General features: G+C 42.3%; 1 protein-coding gene across 2 annotated transcripts in view; it reads left to right on the top strand.

The window, feature by feature from the left end:
• Positions 1-312: 312 nt before the first annotated feature.
• HSD11B1 (hydroxysteroid 11-beta dehydrogenase 1) overlaps positions 313-15,758 on the top strand; it is a 49,067-nt gene continuing 33,621 nt past the window's right edge. Inside the window, exon 1 of one of the 2 annotated variants that reach the window (XM_073011537.1) lies at positions 313-706. The gene's annotated coding sequence lies outside the window, so the exon portion shown is untranslated. The remainder of the gene's footprint in view (positions 707-15,758) is intronic. The other variant, XM_007988592.3, reaches the window with a different exon arrangement.

The raw sequence follows: 15,758 nt of genomic DNA, 5'->3' as shown, positions 1-15,758 counted from the left end.
TAAAATGGTTTATAAGTCACATATGAGATTCCCTAAGTTTATAATTGAGAAATGTGTGGACACACAGCCCTCACAGAATGCATTGGATTGCTAGAGTCTCTCCTGGTGAAAAAGGAAAACCTGCCCAAACCCAGTTTTTGTTTCAGTAACTTCCTTTGAGACAAAGCCAGGAATCTGAGAGTGAGCACCTGCTAAGGGTGGGACAGGGGCTCTGTCTGGTATGCCTCTCCCATGTTAAGAGCTAACAATAGTAATGGATAAGTCTCCAGGGAAACCAGGACCACTTCCAAGCATTCCTGTCTTGGGCTGCCTCAAGGGCTCCTCTGTCCTTTGGGTAGTACCGATTGATGCCTGATGCCCAGAACTGGTCCACTCTGACTTCTCTTTGGAGCCGTCTCTGCCGGCACCTCCTGGCTGCCAGCTCAGTCCTAGCATAAGGGACTTCTTCCTTGGCCTGGGTTTCACCTTCTTGTATCAGGTGGCAGACCAGCTGGTTTCAGTCCCAAATCAGGTCTTCTGACTCCTCCCAGAAACCAACCAACTTCTGAGCAGGAAATCCTGCCCCTCCCCAAAGAGTGGGAAACCGCAAAGGAAGAGAGAGATGAAACAGAAGGAAAGGCAGAGGAGGAGGGAAAGAGAGAGAGAAGAGAAGCAAAAGAAAAAAGAACATCAATAAAAAGAAGTCAAATTTGTTCGAAATCTTGAGGTAAGACTTTTAAAAATCACATTATATATAACAGTATCGCCATTTGTGTCAGGGTCTAGTACATAGTAGGTCCTCAAAAAAACTGCTATTGAAATAATTAATCTATTGAAATGAATAGGAGGGCTGGGCTAAAGAGAAATTTCAATGTGAAACGCTGGTAAGAAAAAAAAAACAAGAAGAAATGCCCGATGAGCTTTCGAATGTGTAGGAGGGATGATATGATAAGATGCAGATGGAACCAGAAGTCTCTTACTGGCACTGACAGCATTCTGATCATTGTGGCACAGAAAGTCAAGTTGGAACAAAAAAGTTGCAAAGATAGTATAAAAAATGTCTGCATGTTCTTTTGGAATTACAAAAAGACTACAAGAATTATAGAAATGTTGTAAGCAGTTTTTAAAATCGGTTTTAAACCAATGACAGAGCACAAACACTATGTTGTATCTTGGGAACTGCTAAACATACTGATGTCTGCATGCTGCAGCCAAACATCAGCCAGTTTAATGTTACTAACATTTAGATCTAGAGTGTTGAAAAGTCTCATTTTATTTCCAGAAGTCTTGTTCAGTGGATCAAGGGAGGCCTAAATGTGTCAATCAAAATTCTTCATGTGCTATTCATCTATCCCTTAATCCTAGTCCAGGTGGGCTGCTCAGAATACTGACCCTCTGAGCCCTAAACGGGCCTCTTCAGAGAAAATCCCAACACTTGTTTCAGGTCAAGGAACTAGAGAAACCTGACAGAAAAGGGAAATACCATTCCCCACCCTCACCATTTACCCAAATCTTCGCTTGCCATCAATAGACAGTATCATCCAGAGTATTGTGGTTTAGTGATCCAGTCACTTGGAGAGATTAAAATAGCTAGATGCATGCTTCAGAAAACATCTACAGACAACGATGATGTGTTTTCACAAGAGTTGGCTTTTAAGAGTCCTACTCCTCTGACTTTTCCAACAGAGCTTACCAGTATCAGAGGGATACAATTGAAGTGTTTCCTTTAGTGAAAGTATTTCTTTTTGGGGTTTGTGTGAGTTCATCAGAGTCGGAAGCTGAAAGGAGGGTGGGAAAGGTAAGGAGGGATGAAACAGTCTCACTTCTGCTTGCTTGCCAAGATTTGAAAGGAACTGCCTCCCTGTCATTAGGATGATATGAAAATAAAATCTGAAAATCCTAGCTCTTTCTTTATACTAATTTGAGTATAGCTAAAAGTTCCCTGTGTCCAATTTCTGAGCTAGAACAAATATTAAAGGTAATCTAATTTATTTCTCCTTATTTGCCAGGTGAGGGAATTGAAGCCAAGACAAGGGAAGGGCCTTGCCCACAGTCACATGTATTGTCAGTGATGGGAGGGAGACTGGAACTCAGTTATCCCAGAGTCCCACCCAGGAGCCTTTTAAGAAATGATGAAAACTTTACAGGAAGGTATCCCAGATGTCTGAGAGCTCATAAACATCGCAGCTGCTGACTAAATACAAATTCAGTTAAAAGATGCTCAAGTAATCTTCCCCTGGCAGAAATAGAAAGAAGAAAAAGATTTCCCCAATAGTTAAGTTTTTCCAGAATCTGTTTTATAACTGTTAGGAGACTAGGGAGGAGAGAGATTTAAGGCAGATTTGTCATGAAAGAACTAGAATATTTTACATTCCTACCACTGGATCAGCATTTTACATGTCTCATTTCTTTATGTAATCTTCATATTATCCTCATTTTACAATTAACATTGTTTTAACTTTGCTCAAATTCACAGAGGGAATAAGATACTCTGATTTCTGGATCTCTTGTTGGTAGGGCCAGGATCAGGCTCTGGAGAGACATGGCTAGTTCACTGACTGTTCCAGTCTTACTCAGGCCCCTCCCCAGCACAGACCCTTGCTCTAGCCATTCAGGCTACCTGAGTTTCCTCTGAAATGCCATGCTGTTTCTAGACTTCTTGCCTGAATAGATGCAGTTCCCTCTGCTTGGGATGCCTTTCTCCAACATCCTCATGTACTGAGCCTTCAAAACCGAGCTCCAGGACCACCACCCAGAGCCCTTTCCTGCTGCCATGGTCTGTCCCTTCTCTACTTCGACAGTACTCTACACACATTCCTATTACACTATACATCATGCTGTGGTGAGCTCTGATTTACTTGCCTACTTTCCTTGTACTTGACTTCAATTTCCTTGAAAGCAGACACCACATATTCGTAAGCCTTTGCATTTCCAGCGCCTAGCACAATTCCAGAGATGTATTAGTGCTCAATAAATATTTTTTTAAGTGGACAAACAAATGAAATATTTCCCCTCCTTTCCTTCCAATAAAACCATGCAATAAAATGTCCTGTTTCCATGCTCATGACTCTTTGGTAATTTGGGGATAAATAGAAGATATCACTACTATAAGCTTCCTCTCCTTTCAAGCCTGACAAGCCACACAAAAATAGCTATCTAGGATTAAACTTGGCACTCTGAACAGACATTAATTTCTGCATCCTGACAAAATGCTTTGATGACAGTAGAAGAATTTATATGCCATAAGCCATAAGGACAAAAAGACTGGGAACATGGGAACAACAGAGATAACAACAGTTAAGGAATGTCAACACTCTTAGAAGAGGGAAAGTACATGGATGAGTAATAAGCGACTTAGCAAACCCAAGACTGCTGGAGTCTGAGTGCTCACGATGGGAAGCCTCAGGAGTTGGAGGAACAGGTGGGGGTAAACACAGGAGAAGACCCTTGGCCTCTACAGCTACTCCAGCTGGAGAAGGAAAATTTATTTTCTGGAGAAACTTAACAAAGACACACCAGGCTTAGGGACATCAGACACAGCAGAGGGTGGGGCTAGGCATGGAGCTGGAAATAGCGAGATTAGAGAACGACTCCATACTGAAAGATGAGATTCCCCAGCCCATTTTACTGGCTCAGCTCCCAGAACACAAACAGCCTAGCTCTACCCCTCTCCACCCACCCTACCCCAGCTTACACTAGGCAGAAGAATTAAGGATTCTTCCCTGTAGAAAGGACCCAACCAAAGAGACAAACACTACAGACATTGATGTGTGCTTCCCCCAATGAAACCACCTGGGGCCTTCTGGATTATCCTACAGTGAAGTCCAAAAATGGACAAGCCCTGTCCTCATACACAAAGCTTCTGACAGCCAAGGAAGAGACTACAAAGATCACCAGGTGACATAGTTTGGATATGTGTCCCCTCCAAGTTGCATATTGAAATTTAATCCCCAAGGTTGGAAGTGGGGCCTGATGTGAGGTGTTTGAGTTGTGGGGGTGAATCCCTCATGAATGACTTGGTGCCATGCTCATAGTAATGAGTGAGTTCTCACGCTACGAGGTCTGCAAGAACTGATTGTTCAAAGAGGCTGACCCCTCCCACCCCTCTCTTGCCATGTGATGCCTGCTCCTCTTCTGCCATGAGTGGAAGCAGTCTAAGGCCCTCACCAGATGGAGATGTCGGCACTGTGCCTCTTCTGCAGGCTGCAAAACCATAAGCCAAACAGACCCTTTTCTTTAAAAACTACTCAGCCTCAGGGGTTCCTTGACAGTAACACAAACAGACTAAGACACTAGGCATGGAACAAAAGCCTTTGATACTGAGGACCTCAAGGGAGGAAATCTAGAAAGCAGAAGTAATAATTATCAGTAATGGCCACAGCAACATCAATATCCCCCAGAGATAAGGGAAGATAATTTGTGAATTGTGATCAAGATGCCAAATTTTTGGCTGAAAATAAACTTTCCTTCTCCAGCAGTGGCTCATGACTATAATCCCAGCAGTTTGGAAGACTGAAGTGGGAGGATCACCTGAACCCAGGAGTTCAAGACCAGCCAGGGCAACATAGGGAGACCCCAGTCTCTACAAAAATTAGTGGAGTGTAGTGATGCATGCCTAGCCACTCAGGAGGCTGACGTGAGAGGATTGCTTGCACATAGGAGGTTGAGACTGCAATAAGCTGTGATGGCACCACTGGGCAACAGAGTGAGACCCTGTCTCAAAAAATAACAACAACATGATAAAATAAAGAACCAATTTTTAAGTACGGAGAAGAAAAAAATGGCTCTTTAAATGAAAATGCAACTGGACATTTAAAAATTAAAATGAAGGGCTAGGCATGGTGGTTCATGCCTGTAATCCCAGCAATTTGGGAGGCCAAAGTGAGTGGATTACCTGAGGTCAGGAGTTCAAGACCAACCTGGCCAACATAGTGAAACCCCATCTGTACTAAAAATACAAAAATTAGCCGGGCATGGTGGTGCATGCCTGTAATCCCAGCTACTCAGGAGACTGAGGCAAGAGAACCACTTGAACCCAGAAGGCGTAGGTTGCAGGGAGCCAAGATCGTGCCATTGCACTCTAGCCTGAGGTACGAGAGTGGAATTCTGTCTCAAAAAATTAATTAATTAAAATTAAACTTAAGCATTGGAAGATAAAATTGAGGAAATCTCCCAGAAAATAGGACAAAATGGAAAGAGATTTTAAAAACATAAGACATAGAAAGATAAGAAACTTAAAAGATCGGCTCAGGAGCTCTGTCATCTTCTATTAAGTAGTCCAAACAGAGAATACAGAGAAAATGAAAGAGAATAAAATAATCAAAAAAAAAATTCTCTAAAATTTACCAAAATACGAGATTTGAATTTCCATATTCAATGGACCCAGTGGGTGCCCAACACAATGAACAACAACAACAAAACTCATCAAAGCATATTATTGGAAATGTTAGAACTCCAGGAATAAAAGGACCCCAAAAGTTCTGGAGAAAGAAAAATAGTTCACAAACCAAGGGTCAGAAATCTGAACAGCAGTTGGACCTCTCAGTGTCAACGCTGGAAGCTAGAAACTGAAAGGCAAGACAGCAACATCTTCCAATTCTAAGAGAAAACAGTGTCTTCTCTAGAAATCCTTACCCGGCCAAAAAACAATCAAGGAGAAGGTAATACAAGGACAAGCAGACAGGGCTGACCGGAACCATCACACTGTCCTTTATTTGGCCAGGGTCTGATATGTTAAAAATGTGAAACATCACTCCTCCATAAAGGTCTCAAAACATTTCCTTATTATACATAAGGAAGTAAACCAAGAAAGAGAAAAACAAGAGTTCCCATTCCCAAAGGAATGTCCCCAGATTCAGGGGACAGGAGGACTAAGGGCTTCAGTAAAATGTCTCCAAGAAAAAAATAAAGGAACTCATAGATTACCCGAGTAATTTGACTTGTTTATTTGAATTTTATAGCTCTTGTCAGAGGGTTTGAAGGACATGTACAACTAACAAAGCAAACAAATCAAAATGAAGTGATTATTAACTCCCAGGAATTCAGTGAAGACTAGAAGAAAAAAATGTATCATAGTACACCATATTGTTCAGCTGTAAACAATTAATCATAACAATACAAACACTATTGATTTAATTAACAATGTGATATTTTAATATCAGGAATCTAGAAAAAGGGGAATGGGTGTTTGTGTGATGTAAAAAAGCAAAATCCCAACATTCCTTAGCAGGAAATGAATAAGTAATTTCCAAAATTGCAAAATCAATAAATAGTAGTAAAAGTACATTGTTTACAAATGTGGAGTTGGTTTTCAGGGGAAAATAAATTAAGATTTAAAAATGATTGCCTCTCAGTGGGACCAGGGCTGAGAAAGGAAAGAGCAAGGATTGTTGTCACTCGTCGTGAATCTTTTGTACCAGGTGACTTTTTAAGCCCTCCTCATGTATTATATGAATAAATGTAAAACCTAGTTTTGGTTTTTTTTTTTTTTTTTTTTTTTTTTTTTTAAGAAAAGGAAATGGCTCAGTCATAACAGCAGTCTCCCAGGGATTACATTCTACTACCAGTCAGCATGTTGTTGTCTGGAGTCGTTAAATTAAGTCTCTAACAAGCTAAAGTTAAAAGTATTTATCTAATTACCCAAAGTAGAAGTTTGGACTGGTGTGTCTACAGGTTACTTTAGAATCACCTGGGGACTGTCAAAGAAAACCAGAGCTAGAGAGCAGTTAAAGTGGTAAAAACAGGTTTTAATCGGGACTACTGCAATGGGGGAAAAGAGATCTCAGTATAGAACTGGACTCAATTCCACAGCATGGGCAAGTGTGTGATAATTTACAAAGAGCAGGATGGTGATTGGTGATTGGTGGATGGAAAATTACTAAGACGAAACATCAGGGTTGGGATAAGGAGGGTTCTGGCTGAAATGAAACAGGATTATTTCTGAAGACAGGTCAGGGTGGTCAGGTACCCCTTGGGGGATGATGGCAAATGAAAAAACCAATTAGATATCAAGGAATCAGTATTAAAATGGGAGGGGGGGCGCAGTTCTTGCTAAACTGACTTAGCAGGATTCTTTGTAAAACTGGATTTTACAAGGAAGTGCCCAGATGGGCCTAGAAGGTTCAGGAGCCTGACTAAAGTTTGGCCAAAAAAAATCTTTGTCAGGAGCTTTGTAAAAAATACAGATTCCTGGGTCCCACCCTTAATAAGACAGACTCAACAGGACTTGGTGGGGTCTAAGGATCTGCCCTCAGTTCTCCCAGATGATTCATGGAGGTTTGGGAATCACTGAACTAGAGTACAAATCAGCTGTGTTACGAGGAGCAAGAGAATCAGGTTACGTGTATTTTATATGTGTGTAACTATTTCTATATATATGAGTCTCTCTCCTTCCCTCCCTCTTTCATTCTCTTATTTTCAGTTAACCCATAAATCCCTCTGGACTGCTGACGGCATTGCCAGAAATTGTCTCCATCTGAGCTATCGCTCCCAATCCTGGGGCTCCCTCTGCCGGCAGAAGCGTGTTAAAATTCTTAGCATCCTAAATCTAGAAATTCTCTTTCAGTTCCGTATTAGGTCAGTTTTTCGAGACTGTTGCCAAACCCTCAAATTTCATGAATCCTCCCATCAGATATAAAATACAAAGTGAAACCTGGAAAAACTTTCTTGACTTAAATTTGTGAATATATAAAGATTAGGAGGGAGCAGGACAAGGCAGAAATGAAAATGAAAGGTATATGCTGTGGTCAACACTGAGGAAGAGGAGACACTTTAGAATTTAAGTTCCCACCTTCTTCTCCCTGGCCCTCCCCCAGGAGATACAAATAGATGGGGAAGCTGCATTTAGCTGCTTTCCAAAAATGCAAAGAAGGAAACAAGTTAGACTAAAAAACTCACTGAATTTGGAAGCAGAAGGCAAGGATTCAATATCCACCCATCCTCTACTTCGTCGATTCTCAAAAGAAGTGGTCTCCGTTTCCAGAGCTATGTGCCATATCATCTGGAGTCTGACTCTATAAATCATGTCCTGCCAGTGATCTTGTTTTTAGATTCTACTGGATCTTTCCCATAAACAGAAAAGATGCTCAGCCCAGCACACTGTCTGGCACAAATGCTCAATGCATTTGAACATTTGAATGAAATTTGAATGAAAGTTTAACTCATTTATATCCCCAAAATCAAAACCTTCTTTCAGATCTCTATGCTTCTCAAATGCCTCAAAATTGTGGACCAGTAAACACTGCATTCCCTCAGGTACTTCACTCTTCAACTCACAGCATTTCCACTTTAGCTCCTCTGGAACTCTCTGGCAAAGATCTCCAATTATTCCTTTGTGCCAGACCCCCGGTATTCTTGGCACTTCTCACCTTCCTTGACCTCTCCCGTCTCACTGAGACCTGTTCCCTTGACCCAGCTCACCCTTGTTCTCCTTTGCTGGCCCTCCCCTTCCACCCAACCCTCAAACATGAGTGTAAGATTTCCCTCTTAGCCTTCACTGTCCCTGGTGGCTTCATCTACTCCTATGGTTGCAACATTAAATTCCATGATTTAATTCTTCCATTTCTATATCTTTAACCTGGACCTTTCTTCTGAGTTCCAAATACCTACCAGATATCTGTATCTGGATGTATCAGAATCAGTTCATCCACTGAACACTCAAAAAATGCTTACTGAGCAACTACCCTGTGCCAAACACCGTGCTAACACTGGAGATGCAGGGGCAAGCAAAGTGGAAATGGTCACTGCCTTCCCAGAACTATCTGATGGGAAAGGCAGACAGTGAACAGCTAGGAGTAAAAAGTGATGAGTGCAATGATTAGAGAAAATGCCTAGGGTTCAGAGAGCATCTTCTCTGGTCCCCAGCATTCCCTGAAGGTGTGACTTTGAAGAGCAGTACCTGAATGACAAGGAGTTGGGGCAAGGGGAGGTTCCTGAGGAAGAATTTCAAAAATTATGAAGAACTTGTAAAGCTACAGTAGGTACTTTGGACTTTATCCTAAAGACAATAAGGAGCCATTGAATCTTCCAAAGCAGAGAAATGTGCTGATCAGTTATGGTGTGAAGAATTGGATGGATTAGAGCCCACGGGAAAATTTACAGTGCAGGGATGTTCATGTCTTAAGTTGGATGGTGAGCCACGAGGCTTTTGTTTCACACTTATGTTTTATACATTATTCATGTTTTCCTATATTCTTTTGTGAGTACCAAATATTTCACAAGCTTGTTTGAAAAATTAATAGATTGGGGAAGGTGAGGTGGCCAGAGAAATGTGAGGTGGTCACTAAAGCAGAAAACAGTGCTGGCCTGAGTTAGGATATGGTCTGGCTCTGTGTCCCCACCCAAATCTCATCTCAAATTGTAATCCCCAGGTGTCCAGGAGGGAAGGACCTGGTGGGAGGTGACTGGATTATGGGGGTTCCCCCATAATCTCATCTGTTCTCATGATAGTGAGTTCTCATGAGATCTGATGGTTTTAAAGTATTTGGCAGTCCCCCCCACAACCCCTCGCTCTCTCTTCTGTCACCATGTAAGATGTGCCTTGCTTCCCCTTAGCCTTTCACCATAATTGTAAGTTTCCTGAAGCCTCCCTGGCCGTGCAGAACTATGAGTCAATTGAACTTTTTTTTTTTTTTAAATAAATTACCCCAGTCTCAGGTATTTCTTTATAGCAGTGTGAAAATGGACTAACACAGATGGTCACAAAGGGTGAAGATTTGGAGATGGTTCTAGAGATACTTAGGAGTAGAATCGACTGTACTTGGTGATTAATGGAATATGGAGAGGAAGGAGTAAAGAACTCCTAAGTTTCTGGATTACTAATTAGATGGATGGTGAAGCCATTGATTGAAATAGAGATCAATGGGAAATGGTGATTAAAAATAGTCATTGGAGAACAGTTTGGCAGTTTCTTAAAAAGTTAAACATGGCCAGGTGCGGTGGCTCACACCTGTAATCCCAGCAATTTGGGAGGCTGAGGCAGGCAGATCATGAGGTCAAGAGATCGAGACCATCCTGGCCAACATAGTGAAACCCTGTCTCTACTAAAAACACAAAAATCAGTTAGGCTTGGTGGTGCCCCCTGTAGTCCTAGATACTCAGAAGGCTGAGGCAGGAGAATTGCTTGAACCTGGGAGGGGGAGGTTGCAGTGAGCCAAGATCACGCCACTGCACTCCAGCCTGGCCACAGAGCGAGACTCCGTCTCAAAAAAAAAAAAAAAATGTTAAACATAAATTTACCATATGACCCAGCAATGCCACTCTTGGGCATATACCCAAGAGAAATAAAAGCATACATCCACAAAAACAAAGTTATACTAATGTTCATTGCAGCACTGTCCCTAATAGCAAAAAAGGGGAAAATTCCAAATGTCTGTGACCTGGTGAATGGATCACCAAAATGTGGTATATCCATACAATGGAATATGATTTGTCAATAAATGACACATGTTACAATATGGAAGAATCTCAAAAACATGTTAAGTGAAAGAAGTCAGACAAAAGATCACATGTTGTATAGTTATACTAATACAAAATGTCCAGGGCAGGCAAGTCTATACATGGAAATTAAATTACTGGTTGCCTGGGGCTGGGGGTGGAAACAGGGAGTGACTGTAAATGGGCAAGAGAAATCTTTTTGGGTGATGTAAATGTTCTAAAATTAGATTGCAGTGATGATTTCTCAACTCTGCAAATGTATTCAAAATCATTGTACACTTAAAATGAGATAATTTTCTAGTATATAAATTGCACTTCAATAAAGCCGTTAAAAAAATAATCATGTCAGTTTCAGCATGATGAATTTGAGATATTTAGGAGGCCCTCAGAAGGAGAGCGTTTGGGTAAGCAGGTGGTTATATTACCTGAAGCTTAGGAGATATTCCACAGGAAATAGAGACTTTTAAGACTCATCCATCAACACAAAGGTTGTAATTATAACCATGAGAGAGAAGGAAATCATGCAGGGAATATAGAAAAAAAAAAATGAGAACAGAATGAAGGCCAACTCCAACATTCAAGGAATCCAGAAGAAAAGATAAGCCTATAAAGAAAACTGAGAAGCAGTGAGAGAAATAGGAAGAAAAGCCCAGTGACTATGAATTGACAGAAGCCAAGGGAAGATGTCTGGGGAGGTTAAAATGGCAAGTGATGCTTAATGAGAAGGATCAAAAAGAAAAAAAGCATGGTAGAAAAATCCAGTTGGTTATGGGGGAACTCAATAACATTGCTGGGCATAGCTCCAGGGGTTGCAAGTCCTCAGGGTCAAGGCCATCCCAGCGCAGCCTGGCAGGGAGAGTGAAGTGTTGATGGAGGGCGTGAGGCTGGATTGAAGAGCTGAAAGAGTGTAGAAGATTCAGAATTTTTTGCATAAGGCAATGAGGAGATACGAAGAGCCAGTGGATAGAGTTCTGGGGTGAGGATGAAGAGGCCACAGAAGGCAAAGGCTTCATGACTTGAGAACAAATGGCCAGAACTACAGACTCCAACAGTGGGCACTCATGGCCCTCAAAGATGTGCCTCTGCTTGCTTCTCCAGGCTTCTTCCTGTGTAACCCCACCTTGTAAAATTCAGTTATCCAGCCATATGGAACTTTTCATAGTTTCCCAAACATGCCTTTCTCTTTCACACCTCTATTTTCCCACACAGCTTCCTATGCAAAGAACGTTCTACAAACTAGCCCGCCCCTCTCCCCACACACTACTGAACCCAACTCAATGCTGTTATCATTCTTCATTTCCTGGAGCATTCCTGCTCATATTTCAACATGGATCAAAACAAACAACTTTCTGGAAGCAGCTCCTGCTTGCCCGTCCCACATGTAGAATGGGCTACTCCCTTCCTTATGCCCCTACTGTAGACTTCCATTAGTGCACTGGTAACATCTTACACATTTCATTTATTTCCACATCATCTTCTTCTAGAGCATGGATAACATTTCACTGGTGTTCTTATTCATAGTATCTTACCAACAGTAAATACCTAACTAAATAAATGTTAGTAGATGATTCCTCCACCCAGCTACCATGTGGTATATACCTCTTTTGCTACTTAGGCCTTTTGGGGCTGTTTGTGGCCAGGATACTGGGCTCCACTTTGGTAAAGGTGGACCAGATGGCTATCAGTAGCCATGGTCCAGAATGTTTTGTCCACACCTAAGACCATTTCTCAGGTTCTCAAAGCCCAGTGCCACTTCTAAGCTTTTCAAATTAAACACAGGACACCCAGTTAAATCCAAATTTCAGATAAACAATGAATGATTAATGGTTTTGTTTTTTCCTTGAGATGAGGGTCTTGCTATGTTTCCCAAGCTGGTCTCAAACTCCTGGCCGCAAGAGATCCTCTCTTTGGCCTCCCCAATGACTGGGATTACAGGCAAGAGCCACCAAACCTAGATTGAATCATGTTTTAGTATAGGTATGTTCCTTTCAAGACATCTTCCCTTCAGTAGTTTAGGTATATTTCTTTCAATAGTTTATCTCATCTTGACAGGTAGACAGCTTAGAGGATAGGTAGATAAGATAGATAGATTAGATTAGATAGATAGATAGATAGATAGATAGATAGATAGATAGATAGATAGGCAGGCAGGCATCCTTAAAATAACTATTTGTCATTTATCTGAAATTCAGATTCAACTGGACATTCTGTATTTCTATTTGCTAAATCTAGCAACTCTATGTCCCACCAGGGGCAAGTGACTTCCTTCTAATGCTGACATCCCTGGAACCTTGAGATGCCCACCTGGCTGGGGCTGTGGTGTCACCCTAGTGTGCTTCCTGAAAGTTGAGCTGACCAACCAAGAAAAAACACAAGATGGGCCAAAGCCCTGTGGTGGCCATGCTGAGGTCAGTCCTCTCAGCTGTGCAGGGCTCTTCCACTGCTCCCCATGCTGCCAGTGTTTCAACAAACCTTTCATTGAATAACTTTATTTAGTTATTACATGGCCCCCTCTCCCTTTTATGCTCAGGTGTAAATCCACAGGAGCTAGGCAAGAGGGAAAACCTGAAAAACTACAACTACAACATGCTTAGAACTGTCTACTTAGATCATGCCCTTAAAACATAAAAACAACAGAATTTTTTTTAATTATAAAAAGAACTGTTTGCACCTCCATCTCCATGGGGGGCAGGGATCAGACCATGCTCGTGACCTCGTGAGGGTCTCTTCTTTCCTAGAAGGCCCTTGGCTCTCCAAGGCAAATAGATTCCAGGTATTCTACCCCCTCAGTCCCCTATCACAAGCTACATGTGCCAGGCAGGAACGGGAAAGCACACAGAGGGGAATTTATCTTATGCCTACTTCATTCTCCCAGATCCAAGATTCCATTAGGTAAAAAATAGAATAAATCTGTCCATTAAGATTGACATGAAGGATTGACAAATGAGAACTTCTCCCCTTGTTAGACATACACATGAGGGAGGAGAACAGGAGGAAGGGAAGGAGGAGGAAGTCTATTATTGGATAAAATCGCATGAAATGATAGTTCTTTCTATAGTGAGGAAAAGATCTTGGCAGCTGTGAGTTCCTAAAATCAGACCTGAGGAACTGGGGTGAGAATGGGGTTGGGAGTGGCAAGAAAGGGAGAATTTTATGCATTATTGTATTAGCTTGTTTTCACACTGCTAATAAAGACATACCTGAAACTAGGAACAAAAAGAGGTTTAGCTGGATTACAGATCCACTTGACTGGGGAGGCCTCAGAATCATGGCAGTAGGTGAAAGGCACTTTTTACATGGCAGCAATAAGAGAAAAATGAGAAACAAACAAAAGCAGAAACCTCTGATAAACCCATCAGATCACAAGAACAGCAGGGGAAAGACCAGCCCCCATGATTCAATTACCTCCGCTGGATACCTCCCCCAACACATGGGAATTCTGGGAGATACAATTCAAGTTGAGATTTGGGTGAGGACACAGTCAAACCATATCATTCCGCCCCTGGCCCCTCCAAATCTCATGTCCTCACATTTCAAAACCAGTCATGCCTTCCCAACAGTCCCCCAAAGTTTTAACTCATTTCAGCATTAACCCAAAAGCCCACAGTCCAAAAGTCTGATCTGAGACAAGGCAAGTCCCTTCTGCCTATCAGCCTGTAAAATCAAAAGCAAGCTAGTTACTTCCTAGATACAATAGGGGTACTGGTGTTGGGTAAATACAGCCATTCCAAATGGCAGAAATTGGCCAAAACAAAGGGGTTGCAGGGCCCATGCAAGTCTAAAATCCAAAGTGGTAGTCAAATTTTAAAGCTCCAAAATGATCTCCTTTGACTCCAGGTCACACTGATGCAAAAGGTGTGGTTTTGCAGGGTACAGCCTCCCTCCTGGCTGCTTTCATGGGCTGGTATTGAGCGCCTGCGGCTTTCCAGGCAGATGGCACAAATTGCCAGTGGATCTACCATTCTGGGGTCTGGAGGATGCTGGCCTTCTTCTCACAGCTCCACTAGGCAGTGCCCCAGTAGGGACACTGTGTCGGGTCTCCAACCCCAAATTTCCCTTCCACATTGCCCTAGCAGAGGTTTTCCATAAGAGCCCTGCCCCTGCAACAAACTTTTGCTTGGGAATCCTGGCATTTCCGTACTTTCTGAAACCTAGGGAGAGGTTCCCAAACCTCAATTCTTGACTTCTGTGCACCAGGTGGAAGGTTCAACACCATGTAGAAGCTTCCAAGACTTGGGGTTTCCACCCTCTGAAGTGAAAGCCTGAGCTCTAGGCTAGCTCCTTTCAGCCACTTTCAGCTCCTTTCAGCTGGTATGCAGGGCACCAAGTCCCTAGCCTGCGCATAGCACAGGCACCCTGGGCCTAGCCAACGAAACCACTTTTTCCTCCTGGGCCTCTGGTCCTGTGATAGGAGGGGCTGCTGTGAAGGTCTCTGACATGGCCTGGAGACATTTTCCTCATGGTATTGGGGATTAATATTTGGCTCCTTGCTATGTATGCAAATTTCTGTGGCTGGCTTGAATTTCTCCTCAAACAATGTGTTTTTCTTTTTTATATCATCAGGCTGCCAATTTTCTGAACTTTTATGCTGTTTCCCTTTTAACATGGAATGCTTTTAACAGCACCCAAGTCACCTCTTGAATGCTTTGCTGCTTAGAAATTTCTTCTGCCAGATACCCTAAAAAACCTCTCTCAATTTCAAAGCTCCACAAATCTCTAGGGCAGGGGCAAAATGTCACCAGTCTTGTTGCTAACACTTAATAACAGTTACCTTTGCTCCAGTTCCCAACAAGTTCCTCATCTCCATCTGAGATTACCTCAGTCTGGACCTTATTGTTGATATCACTATCAGCATTTTTGCCAAAGCCATTCAACAAGCCTCTAGGAGGTTCTAAACTTTCCCACATTTTTCTATCTTCTTCTGAGCCCTCCAAACTGTTCCAACCTCTGCCTGTTACCCAGTTCCAAAGTCACTTCCACATTTTCAGATATCTTTTCAGCAACAGCCCACACTACTGGTACCAATTTACTATATTAGTTCATTTTAACACTGCTGATAAAGACATACCTGAACCTGGGAACAAAGAGAGGTTTAATTGGACTTACAGTTCCACATGGCTGGGGAGGCCTCAGAATCATGGAAGGAGGTAAAAGGCACTTTTTACATGGCAGTGGCAAGAGAAAAATGAGGAAGAAGCAAAAGCGGAAACACCTGATAAAGCCATCAGCTCTTGTGAGACTTATTCACTATCACGAGAAAAGCACGGGAAAGACCAGCCCCCGTGATTCAATTACCTCCCCCTGGGTCCCTCTCACAACATGTGGAAATTGTGGGAGATACAATT

The sequence above is a fragment of the Chlorocebus sabaeus genome, chromosome 25 (genome assembly GCF_047675955.1).
Source record: "Chlorocebus sabaeus isolate Y175 chromosome 25, mChlSab1.0.hap1, whole genome shotgun sequence".
Lineage (NCBI taxonomy): Eukaryota > Metazoa > Chordata > Mammalia > Primates > Cercopithecidae > Chlorocebus > Chlorocebus sabaeus.
Note: the sequence above shows the minus strand (reverse complement) of the source record. Positions and strands in the feature narration are given on the sequence as shown.